This window comes from Suricata suricatta, chromosome 2, assembly GCF_006229205.1.
Source record: "Suricata suricatta isolate VVHF042 chromosome 2, meerkat_22Aug2017_6uvM2_HiC, whole genome shotgun sequence".
In the NCBI taxonomy this organism is placed as follows: Eukaryota; Metazoa; Chordata; class Mammalia; order Carnivora; family Herpestidae; genus Suricata; species Suricata suricatta.
The window spans coordinates 36,681,264-36,695,510 of record NC_043701.1 but is presented as its reverse complement, the minus strand read 5'-3'; the positions used below and the strand labels follow the sequence as shown (position 1 = coordinate 36,695,510).

General features: G+C 39.6%; 1 protein-coding gene across 3 annotated transcripts in view; it reads right to left on the bottom strand.

The window, feature by feature from the left end:
• Positions 1 to 14,247, bottom strand: part of DOCK4 (dedicator of cytokinesis 4) — a 417,061-nt gene that overhangs the window by 184,740 nt on the left and 218,074 nt on the right. The window lies entirely within an intron of this gene.

Below are 14,247 nucleotides of genomic sequence, written 5' to 3'. Positions count from 1 at the left end.
TATATAATAAACATCGTACACCATTCTCAGTGGTAACCATCCATTAGAAGGCTTAATATTTTATGCTCTTAAATGTCTATAATCTAAAACACAAAGAGAAGGCCCAAGAAATGAAATTTGAATTTGCTTTGGTCCACAAAAGAACAAGAGAACTCAAATTCCCCACAGAACTTGCATTTGAATATACAGGGTCCCCAAATTTAATGCAAACACAAATGCTACTGATCAGTCACTAATTCAAGTCAAAAATTCTTATGGACATCACTTAGATCCAAGGTAATGCTACCCTGTTTATATTCAAATAAATAGAATAGAATAGAATAGAATAGAATATCAATCTAAGAAAAATGAATCTACCAGTTACCATGAGGATCTGAATTTCAGTATCCAGGTGCCTATGACAGAATCAAATGGCTGCCTGCTTCAGGCAGAAAACACATAGCCAGCACCCACAGAATGTGGCATTAGCACATAGTGTGGCTTTGCTTAGCATAGTTTCTGTCTAGAGACTGAGCCGGGAAAGGGAGTGCTGAGCATTGGTGAGGCTCAGAACTACCAACTTTCTACGCTGATTTATCACTCGATCTTTGCCTTAAATAATGACTCTGTCACCCCAAACCTCCCTTCTCTCATATAGGGGGAGAAATGAAAGCCATAACCACATCTCTAAGGAAGCATATGGATTTGAATTTATGACTGTTTTGAAACAGTTTTATTCTCTTTTGCGATTTAAATCTAGATAGATACATGTAATAGATTCAACTACCTGGCTTACCTTGTTTATTTCTTATGTTATGCCCGTTCCTGACCTCTCGTATGAGAAAGGGCAGCCAATGCACATTTCTATGGGACCATTTCTACACCTGTTATCTATGCGTTTGTTTTGTTTTCCAGAGTGGCGGCTGATGAGGACTGATGAAGAGCATATACATTGCTGTAAGGGTCCTCGAGGGAAGCTCAAGTTCCCATACGCACTGCTTCTGAAAGAGAGGCTGGGGATGACAGGTCCAACTGGGGGTGCAGAGTTACAGTAATCTTATCTAACTGTCATTTACTGTAGTTCAAGGAGGAGACTTGTCAGTTTTCTTCACAGTGGAAGGAAATTCACCGTTATTTCAAGATTAAGGCATGCTAAAAGGAAATGTGCAAAAACTCATCTTAGGATAAATGAACTATAGTTAATTAATCATATTAGATATACTATTTTTACATGAATTCACCATTTGGTGGTGGCTCTGCTAAGGACTTTACAAGGATTCACTCATTTAATCTTCACTATGCCCTTATGAAGACAGTACTATTACTATGCCCATTTTATAGATGGGAAAACTGAGAAACAGTAAATACTTTTGCCCAAGATCACAGAGCTGGCCTGTGGCTGAGAATGGATTCTATGCCATATATTAATTAAAAATTTTTGCACTTCACATGAATGCTATATAATCTCATCTCTGCTTTATAGAAAAATACGCATCAAGTATTTCTAGAATATAGAGATAAAAGAGAAGTCATTCATCTGCTTCAGACACCCACTGTCTCAGTCAAGCCTGGTCTCCAGATTACAGGGCCACTCTCCCCACACCCTTCCTGGCCTCAAAGGAATGAAAAGAAGTGAAAATCTGATTTAGCAGATTTCAAAGCTGTCCCTGGCTTAAAAAATGGTTCTTTGGTAGTCTGTTCAATACAACATACCTAGAAAAATAAATTAAGAAATAAATTATTTGACCAAAGAAATGCAGAACTCCAAAATGATTTAAGAAATTATCTTTAGTTAGGCAAAACTCCTGAGATTTAAGACTATTTGGTTTTGCTTTGTAGCCATCAAGAACAGTTTATACATTATATTTTATCCCAAAACACAAGCACTGTGACCATTTTCCCCTCTTGTGTAACACAGACAGCATGCGCTACTTATTTTTTTGAGATGCACTTATGTTTGAGGCTTGTCTGTATTCCTACTGGAATGTTAAAAACAAATTGCACTTTATCTTCTGATAGGTGAGTCCAAAATGATGAATACCAAATAAGGCTAATGTACAAAAGTCAACAGGCATTCTAGATATTAAAACCTTAACGTTAATACTGATATAAAATACCACTCCTTATTTCCAAGCCTCATCAATATTCTGGTAAAGCAGTATTTCCTCAAGTATTCTATTTCAGAAAAGAGATTCCTTTTGCTCTGTCACTATTTTAATTTCACCAGTCTAGACAGAATCCTGATTATGCAAGTATTATACTATATCATATCCTGTTTCAGAAAGAATATCAATATGTACTAAGCCAATGACATATCCCTTAGCAAAGACATGCCTTAAGGGGGAGATAAAAATAGACTGACGATGGGTACTATGGAAAATAACTCGAGCAATTTTGGGGTTTTTTTAAACACTTTTATTAAAGGAAAAAGGAAACCTTTGTTGCCAATTAATAAAAAATTCACTTAGTGACAAGTTCTTGCACAAACTCAAACGAATTTCTCTTCAGCTTTGGTAATACAGCAACTATATATTCAGCAAATGGTTTCAGAGTAAACCAAAGACCTACAGCAACACATTTCAGAATTTTGGCTTACAAATAAATACCCCAGATCCTGATCCCACGTGTAGAGAACCCCAATATGCATGCCTTCAAGGCTGGAGGAGAGAACTAGAGTACGTCACTGACATTCCACTTGAAACACCTTCTACAAGTCTCTCACAAACTTTTGGGGCCACACACAAAGGCATTTTCGAAACTCTACTGTAAATAAAAGGGTGGCATCTTTGATGAGAAAACAAAACTAGTTTTTGTGAGTTTAAAAGTGCCCTATGGTAAGATGTGAATACCTCCATTACATCATTCACATTTTTTTACTGTCATAAGAGGCTTGTGTGTTTCTTTCTGTTATACTGTGAGTAACTAGAGTACAAGGTGATCACCATTAACCTTTACATCCCCAGCTGGTGGCCAATGATTTAGTATTTCCTCAGTGTTTAATTAAACACTGAACAAATACAATCTTTTGGGAAAAATACAACAAAATCCAAATAATTGGTGAGCTTTATCTCCCTTCCCAACTTTCTCTTTCTTCCCCATAAGGTCCTTTACTTCATGGTAGAGAAATGTATGAAATTCTCCGAAGAGACATTGCAGTCAGTGGTGCATCCCCACCAGATGTGAGAGTCACCGAATTACGTTCATGGAACCCCCAGATTCTAGATCACAATTTTAACCTTGTTCCCATGCACATTTTATGTCTTTATTATATTAAACATATAGTAATGGAAAAATCTACAGTGAGATCATATATTTCCCAATGAGAATACTGCGTCCTTTTCATCATCAAAGAATGAATAAGCAAACAGAAACACTTCCAGAAACAGTGAGAAATCAGAGTGGATATTACCAGCAGGGAAAAAATATCCTCATTTGACTTTTCCATATACTGCCATGTTCTCCCAGAGGAGATTTCACTGCCAGAGAAATTTAGTGTCCACCTGAATTCCGTGTGTGAGCCATTACAGATCATTCTCTATTATAAATCAATAATGACAAAATCTTTCTTTGGAAATAAAGAATAAAAAATCATATTTACTTTTTATGACTTGGCTTCTTCTAACAAGGATTTGAGGAGACCTAGATAATGAAATAAGAATGTACATAAGCACCCCCAGCATGGCGCTAGGAAAAAAATAGTACAGTAAATATATACCCTGTGCTAGACATCATGATTTACACTTTACATGGGTTTCCTCACTTAATTCTCACAACCACTCTGTATGGAAGGAACCATCCCTGCTTTACGTATGAGAAATCTGGGGCTTGGAGATATGAGGCCAATTGGCCTAACGTACATGGTCATCAAGTGTGGAGCCAGGAAATCAATATTCAGGGCACATCTCCAGAGTCTCAGCTCTTGGCCACAATGCTATGCCATCTTTAAAAAAAAGATTACTTTGAACAAAGAAGAGCAAGACTAACCATGTCATGTGAACAGAGGGTTTTTGCTGTGAATATTTTCAACAAAATAAAAAACAATAATGACAACTCATGAATCTGAAACCAATAAATGAAGCCACAAATGTATCCGTGTTTAGGGGGTTCGTGGCCGTGAACCTGCTTACCTGTAGTAATGCACTCTGATAGACTCTAAAAGACCTCTGATAATGCAGACTGTATTTCAACAACATAGCTTGGTAAAAACTACTTGCCAGTGATCACATTCGATAGGGTGTAGAGTAGGGATCTGAAGCCCTGATAGCTTCTATTCCCCTTCTCAGCAGGACAGGATGCTCCTGTCCTCCCGCCCCTCTGCCCGTCATATCCACGGAGAAGCAGTCCCCCTTTTGTCGGAAGGCCTTCCCTAGGGTCTTGGAGGCCTGCAGGCCAGGTTTGGAAGGGCTCCCAGCCTGCCGAGTAATGAAGTGGCTTTCTCATAGGGGGTTCCTTGGATAATCATTTGCCTTCAAAGAGCAATGCACCTAAAGTCAGGGATGGGCAACGCCAAGGAGATCTTTCTATTTCTCTGTACAGATTCATGTTTTCCTCCCTATCATTCCCCTCTCCTAAAAATGCAAAACTGCCTAGTGATTTGAGGTATGTGAGGTACACAACCCATACTTCTTCCAAAAATGTATGACTGGGTTGTATCTTGGGTTGAAACACATGATGTGATTCTGGTCACGCTACCAAAAAAATATGAAAACTATTTCTAAAATCATGCTGGACCGTTAAATCACTGAAATAAATGAATGGTTTCCAAGAGTAACAGTAACCAAAGAGAGAAAACATTTGGATGGTCATGTTCTGGTAAACTAATCAGAGAGAAAAAAACCCCTGAACTGTCTGGTTCTTTTACACTTAGACTTTATGAAACCATTTGACCAAAAAGTACTCCATGTGGTACCTTTGAAAATGCAAAGGCACTTGTCTTACAGTTCACTGTGCCATATGTGGGGGTAAGAAGTGAAGGGTGATGTACCAGAAGCCAAAGAGGAAGTAGTGGGAGCAAAAAGACAGAAAAAAAAAGACTGAGGGGCACCTGGGTAGTTCAGTTGGTTGCGCATCCAACCCTAGACTTCAGCTCAGGTCATTATCTTATAGTTCGTTGAGTTCAAGTCCCACATCAGGCTCTGTGCTAACAATGCAGAGCCTGCTTGGGATGCTCTCTTCCCCTCTCTCTCTGCCTCTCTCCTGGTCACGTGCACACATTCTCTCTCAAGAATAAACATGGAAAGAAGGAAGGAAGGAAGGAAGGAAGGAAGGAAGGAAGGAAAGAGAGAGAGAGAGAGAGAGAGAGAGAGAGAGAGAGAGTGAGAGAGAGAGAGAGAGAGTGAGCAGTGCCTGGGTGGCTCAGTTGGTTAAGTATCTGACTTGAGCTGAAGTGTCAGGTCCTATGCTGATACCTCAGAGCCTGGAGCCCACTTCTGATTCTGTGTCTTCCTCTCTCTCTGCCCCTCCCCACTCACACTCTGTCTCTCTCTCTCTCTCTCAAAAATAAACATTTTAAAAAAGTTTTTTTTTTTAAGTCAAAAAAGAAAGAAAGACAAGAGTGAGAAGGGATGAGGGAACGGTTCTGCTCTGCCGACTCCAGAGCCTCTATCCAAAAGGCAAGAAAATCAAATATACAATGATTTCAGGCTTCATCGTCAGTGCTTCTCCAGCATTTTCTCAAATGCTCTCTGACTGACCAAAAGTGTAAGATGGTTCCGACAATCTGAGGGCAACCGTTACTGTGTTCTTTCCTAGAACATGTGGCAATGGACAACTCAAAACAGGAGGCCTCAAGCAGCTTCCTAAATGGGGACTAACCACTGCCACCGCCCCCCCACGCCCCCACCACCACACAGGAGCTGGTGCTATCCTATTTCAGGCAAGACCCTGGGGAGGCAGGTGGAGGGTGTGCTGGCTGCCCTGCAGGGGGCCGCTGGACCAAGAGCTTTGGTGCTCATTGAGCCACAGAGGAAGGATGAAAGGAATGCTTAGGGGGAAAAAGACTTGCTGGCCATCCAGGGGTTCCTAACCTGGGTGGGCACAACATACTCTTGGAAGCTGTGTAAAAGCCAGGCCCTCCGCTGGAGATTCTGACTTACTAGGTCAGGATGGACCTAAAAGCTCCCTGTTTGTTTAAAAGCCCAGTCATGTTTAAGGACCACTGTTTTGACCCAAGTGCCCAGGCCCTAATGAGTTAGAATGGCTGGCTGTCTTTTATGAGTCATAAACACCAGAAAACAGGCAACACATGCCTGGTATCTTCAATTATCAGCGACTTTTCCCTTTTCTTCTCCCAACCACATGACCAGCCAAGCGACAGAGTTTTTCCTTGGCAATAAATGAAAGCAACTCCTCAGGCAAGACTTCCTAGATAAAGCTATTAATGTGCTTTCTAATTTTAAAACTAAAACAACATTAGGGTCATGAGCTCTTCTGATTAAAGGGAAATGGAAAGAGAATGATTCTCAATACCAAGGTTTCTGGAGTTCACCTCAAGAACAGACTCTGAGGTTTTTTTGGGTTTTTTTTTTTGTTTGTTTGTTTGGTTTTTTTTGGTCTTAATGTCCATGCCCACATTCACTTTACAAATATTTGAGTGTGAGGGACTAAGCAACCAATGAACATGATGGCTCTGTCAGGACAGCAAAGGATTTGGTTTTAGTTTGAGGATACAAGGAGACATTTTTTTAACTATAGTCAACTCTACTGCCAATTTTGAATATCAAGCTGATTTCTTCTGACTACTTAAGATGATTTAAAAGCATTTCATGTTAGTTTTCTCTTCAGAGAGTACAGCTATCGGAATCTAAATTGTCTCCAGAAAATTAAAACTCAATCAAAAAAGAAATTTACATCTTTTTAAAGTTATAAATAAGTGATGTACAGATCATCTGCTGTTTCACACTGCCTGTGCTCTTCATCATTGAGGAATTTTTTAAAAATGATCTAGATTGATTTTTCATTTGAGAAAAACGGTAGTAAGTTCAAAAGATATGAGACCCCAGAAATCCAAAGTTGAATTCAAGTAAAATCCTTAGAAACAGCTACATTGGTGGGGGCGGGGGGGGGCGCAGGACACCTAGGTGGCTCAATCGGTTGGGTGTCCAACTTCAGCTCAGGTCATGATCTCATTCACAAGTTCGAGCCCCCCATCAGGCTCTGCATTGAGAGCTCAGAGCCTGGAGTCTGCTTCAGATTCTGTGTCCCCCTCTCTCTCTGCCTCTCCCCTGCTCATGCTCTGTCTCTCTGTCTCTCAAAATAAATAAACGCCAAAAAAAAAAAAAAAAAAGACATAGCTACACTGGTTGAGCCACTCACAAAAATACTTGCTGACATCTCTCTCTAGGGAATTCATTAAGAATTTTCTTAAGAAGTTTCTCAGAGAAGTAACAAAAAGTAGGCAATGATAGGATGTGATCAACACAAACAAGAACCATAAAATAAGAGGGCTTATATAGGCAGTATATCTTATGCTTATCCTTCTGGGAATTTACATTACTTGATCATAGTAAACACTCGACCTTTGACTCTCCATGAGGGAAAAACACTGGTCTACGTACATTAATTATTCTGATCTTTCTAACAATGCCTCTTCATTAGGGAAACTATTTGTAATAAAGAATCTTAAAAAAAAACAAAACCGCAAACCTGAGCTTAAGTACTCTGGGCTGAAGCGTGCAGTTCCTTGCAAGGAAGTCGTAAAGGGAAACAGAATAAACAATAGAACTTGAAACAAGTCAAACCCTGCAAAACCAGTAAGGACAACACATCTTTCATGCATATATTAACTCAGAAAGCTGTTCTATTTTATTGTTTTTTAATATTTATTTCTTTTTTGGGAGAGCCCAAGTGGGGGAAGGGCTGAGAGAGGGGAACAGAGGATGGGAAGTGGAGTCAGTGTAGACAGGTTGACAGCAGCAAGCCTGAAGTGAGGCTCAAACTCACCAACGGGGAGATCATGATGTGAGCTGAAGCCGGATGCTCAGCCTACTGAGCTACCCAGGCACTCCAAGATGTTCTATTTTTTTTAATAGGTAAAAATCAAATTTCCTTTCATCAGTTTACTGACAGATTGTATTCATTACAAGTTTAAAAGCTAAAAACTTTCAAAAAATATTTGTAAATTTTTATTTATTTTTGAAAGAGAGAGAGAGAGAGAGAGAGAGAGAGAGAGAGTGTGAGTGGAGGAGAAACAGAGGGCGGGGGAGACACAGAATCCAAAGCAGGCTCCAGGCTCTGACTGTCAGCACAGAGCCTGACGTGGAGCTCAAACCCACAACTGTGAGATCATGACCTGAACTGACGTCAGATGTTTAACTGACTGAGCCACCCAGGCGCCCCAAAACTAAAAACTTTCTGAATGATTATTAATTACTATGTATTAGCCAGATGATACATGCATTTGGGACTTTTTAAAGGTCAAATGATTTTTTTTTAATCAGGCAGCTACAAAGTCTCTAAACTGATGCACAAACCTTAATGTCTATGAGAATAGGTACATTACTTTCTGTAGAGGTTTACACTTTTCATAATTTTGAGAAAAGGTTAGAAAACATTGCTTTCGATCCGCAAATATTTTTGTGAAATGGAAACAGCATATTGGTTACAATGCAAATATATGGCACAGAAACGATCTTTTAAAAATAGTTCTTGACTTAAAGCTTAATAGTATTGTCAATAGCACTAGAATCTAAGTTCTGGACGGGCAGGAATCCTTTTTCCTGTATTGCTCACTGATGTGTCCTCAATGCCCAGGACAGTGCCTGGCTCTGATGAAAACAGCAGTCACTGTTGGCTCAATGAATAAACATCAGTGATTCAACAGCAATATTGTGAAATCTATCATACTCAATGGAAATAAAAAGAAGCCATAGTCTCTGTTTAACCTGTGGGTAAAAACCTCTAAATAGAAACACTTAGGAAAAGGAATTGTATAGGAATCTGCCATTTTTTATTCAGATTTTTTAGCATGACAGATTTTGCAAATGATGCTCCCATAGGTACAAGTCTGAGAGTGTACTTCTGATTAATACAGAGTAATGTGAAACAATGCCGTCAACATTCATCAACACCTTGACTTCACCCTCTTACTCATAGGCATACCCCCACTGGAATGGAAGAATGGCAGCAAAAACGAAGACGACAACGGAATGATCTTATAATCTTTTTCCCTCGATGCCAATAAAAGACTACTAAGCTTCCTTTAATCATATCACTGGCCACACTGTGGGCACAAAAAGATGCTGAGAAGATCAAGTCTTATCTTCAGAATAGGAGCCAACATGGGCCGTATCATTCCTAATTCCTTCATCAGTGTTCCACTGTCCTGCAACAGAACACCAAAGAAGTCCTTTGGCACTGAATACCAAAGAAGTCCTTGACAGGTGGAGTGCTATGTGTGACCATAACTTCTTCAGTGGGGAACTTAGAACAACTAAATCTGAATTCTCTACAAATAGCAAACACAGGGCAGAAAAAGACAGAAATGACCAGAGTCCTGGTGAAAAGAACACCAATCTGGTCATCTTTTAAGATACAGGAAGGGCACCTGAGTGGCTCAGTTAGTGAAGCGTACAACTCTTGATTTCTGCTCATATCATGATCTCATGGTTTGTGAGATCATGTCCAGCATGGCGCCTGCTTAAGATTCTCTCTCTCCCGTCTTTCTCTGTCCCTTCCCCGCTCATGTGCTCTGATTCTCTCTTTCTCAAAATAAGTAAAAAACATTAAAACACAGGAATCTGGGTCAAATGGCCTTCTGATCCCATTCTATGACATGGCATGGTTTAAGTAAGAAGACACAAGTAGCCAGAATGAGGGTGGGGAGCAAAAGGGAGTGAGAAAGCCAGTTCTCGACCCACGGACTCTGAGTTTCCACTTTTCTGCCACCTTACATTTCCACCCACTTATTATTGTAATAATGTATTAATTTGCAATTTGAAAAATAATTGAAATTGTATAGTTCTTACAATACTGCAGAGAAAAAGAGTGGAGCACTTCTACCTGGGTGTTCTCAGCAAGAATAAAGTTATTTCTTTGCTTCTTTTGTTTCAATTTAGATCTCCCTCCTGTTGCATTTCTTAAAAGGTCTTCTCTAACTAAAGCAGTTATTTGTTGTTGTTGTTGTTGTTGTTGTTGTTGTTGTTGTATTTAGTGTGACACAGAAGTGTGACCAAAGGGGAAGCAAACCACAAAATCTGATTAACTCCCAAGTGACAATGTTCATGCACCTGCTGGAAGAATTAAATGATGGGAAAGAAGAGGGAGAGTGGAAAGCAGTGGTGCTTTTAAACAGGAGGCCTTGGGGAAGGTCACTGCGGGTCAGCGATGTACAGACACCCGCAGTAAAATGTGTGCCAACATGTCTAGACACAGCAGGAAGCGCTCGGGGCCGTATGGAGTAGTTGATATTGCCACAGTCCAAGGAGGAGCTCTGGACGCCTTCTTCATCTATTTTTGTCTCAAGCAGAGCCGTGCCCCCTGCACGAATGGCCAGACTTTTTCTCGACATCGTTGCTTTGTCTTGGAGAGGCTAAGATTTTGACTTAGCTTTGTACCATGAGACTCTAAGAAGAGATCTGTGCCAGTCATCTTTTAACATTCACAACCATACATGCTCTTAATTTATGACAAAAACATAAATGCTGAACTTATGTGATCACACCATAATAAGTTGTAAATGATGTATGAAATGAGAAATTCTAGCACAGTGCTCAGAGAATTAGACAATCTCATCTGCTCTAACTGTATTATGTACTACAATACATACACAAAAATATTAGCATTTTTCCTAGTCTGGGCTGAATAACTATTCTCTTTGACAGCTGCCTTCTGGAAGCTCCTGAAAATTTTTCCCAGTAACTGAATTTTTCAAAAACAAAACAAAACAAAACAAAACAAAACAAAACATCAGTTTTTAAATTTCCTTTAAAAAGAATGAAAAGGCTATTATTAGATCACATCTGCCTTTGGAAGAGACCTATCAGAAGCTACAACTGTAATTTCTTTGATTTTCCTCATCATTATGCTAGATTCCCAATCTTCTCATTCTTTTCCAACTCTGTTTCAGTCTCCAACCCCCATCACCTGCTTCTGATCCCTACTTTTTGAGCCCCTCTGGCAAAAGCTGTGTAACTTGGGAGCAAGGATTCGCTACCCCTTTCACACATCTCTCTTTGGATCCTGGAAGGGCCTCCCCACACTCAACAATTCTATCATTACTCACGATTTCATTTCCTAGAACACTTCTGCTCAGAGTCACTTACCTTGTTCCCGTAACTCACTTTCAGCCCCCAATTCCCTTTCATCCTCTCTTTTGCTGCCCAGTGATAGCGGACATTGTTTTCCACACTTACCTATGAAAGGTCAAGGCGACAAACCCAATCTCTCTTTTCCATCTCAACATTTTCTGTCCATTTCACTGCCCTCACTTCTCCTCCTTCCATGTCGGAAGGAGTGCCCTTCCTCTCCAAGAAGAGTCCTTCACTTGCATCCTTGGAATCCTTCTGCCATCTGCTTCTTCTAATCATCCCATTCTGCTGGCCCACAAGACTTACTCCCCTGTACTTGGGGAATGAGTGAATGAATGAACAGGTGAACAGTTAGAAGTAATATCCCATTCACAGAAGGTTTCACAGAACTGTTCCATTTCTTCACCTTTGAGAGGGCAAACCTGTACTAATTCAGAGTTTCTGGGAAGCTGGTCCTAATGAAGACACAGGACTTCCCTTGAGCACAACAAGTTACTTCCTATCACAGAATCTTTATTAATCTTCTAAAAGCTGCTGTTTTGCTTTGTATATAAGTCAAAGTTTATGCTTTGAAGGTAATGTTATGGTGTACCTGTTATAGAATACTCAGTGTTTTAGACCATAGGAAAACATTTCCTCCTAAGTTTTGTCAAATATATTATCAAGAATATTATTGTCAGTTTATATAAACCCAGGAATATTATTCTAGGCAAAAGGGAATCCAGACCTCATCCACGCACCTAGTAACTAGACCAGACTAATACACCAGTCTTCTTCAAAGAGACTGTAAAACATGCTTGCTCTCATTGCTTTTTTGCCTACATGCATAAAACATTTGAAGCAGGTAATTTATTAACAATACCTTAGCTGTACTGCTGAATGTTAAACCCAGAACCCCTAGCCCTGCCACAGGGAATCCACAACCACTAAGTTTTGTCACACTAGCTCCAAATATCCCTGAAGTATTTTAAAGCAAATCATATCCCTGATGCCATTCTGCCTGTTTACTAGTCTCTCTAAGTCTTACCTAATCATAACAATATGTACCTAAAAAAAATCAACAAGAATTCCTTGTAAAATATAAGAATTCAAGACCAAACACCATGTATCATTTTTGGTAATGTTAAACTATATTTCCTATTTGGGTTTTTTAAAACTATCATCTTTATAGCTAATATTTACTGACCAATTACCAAGTGTCAAGCATTACACTAGGAAGCATATCTATCATCTCATTTAATCCTCAAATAATCCCAGGAGGAAAGTGCTATTATCATCTTCATTTAGCAGATAGTTAACAACCGTAAGAGACACTATCTATCTTACCCAGCTACTGAATTAGAAAACCAGGATTTGAACCCAGACTCTCTAACACAAGAGCTGGGCCACGTATATACTACATAGTGGCATCTTCACCACTATACAGGAAGATATGTGTCTTGAGGATGGACATAAATTCAGACATATTTCATAGTTCTGCATGAATCCATATAAAAGAAAAACCCTGTGCCTCAGCAATAATATTCATTACTTATCTTCTTCTTAAATGACAGAATTAGAATGATATACTAAAAAAGAAGGTGACTATAGGCAGTATAAATTTTACATGGAATGAAGCACTTCAAGGAAAATGGAGTTCAAGTGTATGATTGTCGGAAAAATACATAACTTCAGGAAAGAATGTGAACAATGTACCAACAGAAAGTAAATTTTATCTGAATTTCATTACTGTGAAAAGACTTGGAATTTAATCACCAGAATAAGACTTTCCAGAAGTACTACTCTGCTGCTGTTTTCTCAAATAAAAGCCCATGCCAGCAGCGTGCATGCAGGAGCAGTGCTATACTAAGCTAAGTACCCACGTGTGGCACTGAGGTCCTATTAAATACATTCTCTGATGAGAATGAAATACGGTAATAGATTAGTCCTGAAACAAATTTACAGCTTTAATTAATGAAGCTTTAGAGTACATCAGTAAACAAAGTAATGAAAGTTATAAAGGGAAGGAGTCAGCCAGTGAACTATGTCATATTCTTTGGCCCATATAATCTACAGTCTGTTATAGATTAAGTGACACATGTCCAGACAGGGAAGATATGAATGAATACACACATGCAGAGCTGTAAGCCTATGGAAAAGATAAACACTAGGAGTATTCCTATCACCAAACTGTTCAACGCCCAATTTCAAATGCCAGCCAAAGGAGACACCATTTGTAGCATATAATGTTAAGCGGTTCGAGTTCTCTCTCTATATATATGTTTGTGTGTGTGTGTGTGTATATGTATGTATATATGTATATGACTGTGTGTGTGTGTGTGTGTGTGTGTGTGTGTGTGTGTGTGTCTCATGATATTCCCAATCCTACAGTTCAGTTTATACACGTCCACACATCCACACCCTTTCCTTTCTCCCGTTTTCTGGCCCATGGCTAATCTCCCCACCTGCGTCTCAAACCAGGCTCCTGAGGGCTCCAAAGGGACACTGATCCAGCAATAGCTTCCCCTCTCCCCTGAGTGTAACCTCTCCTTTGTTAGTGGATCCTTCCTATCAGTAGAACTCAAGTCTCTCCCTCTCCAGTTTCTTTAAAAAAAAAAAACCAAAAAAACCCCCAAAAACCCAAGCCCCCAATAGACCCCTTACCACACACTGGTGAGTAACCCTTGGCTGAGAAAGAGAAGAGAATACGATAAATCCTGAAGAAGATGAGAAGGACGGGTAAGCGTGCGGACACCTGATGAGGCTGCGAGTGAAAACACCAGCCACATTACACAGCAGGCAAGTTTCTCATTACTTCGGGCTTCAGCTTCCCCAGCCATAAAAAAATGGGGATATTAAAAGTACCCACCTTAAAGAGTTGTTACAAAGGATAAATAGATACTTTTAAAAAAGCTTAGAACAGTGCCTGGCACATGATAAGCATTATATGAGTGTTTTGTTAAATAAATAGAAAAGAAGAAAAGAAAATAAAATTACAGATGATTTCTAGGGAAATGACTCCCTGAGTTTTCCAGCTATCCCC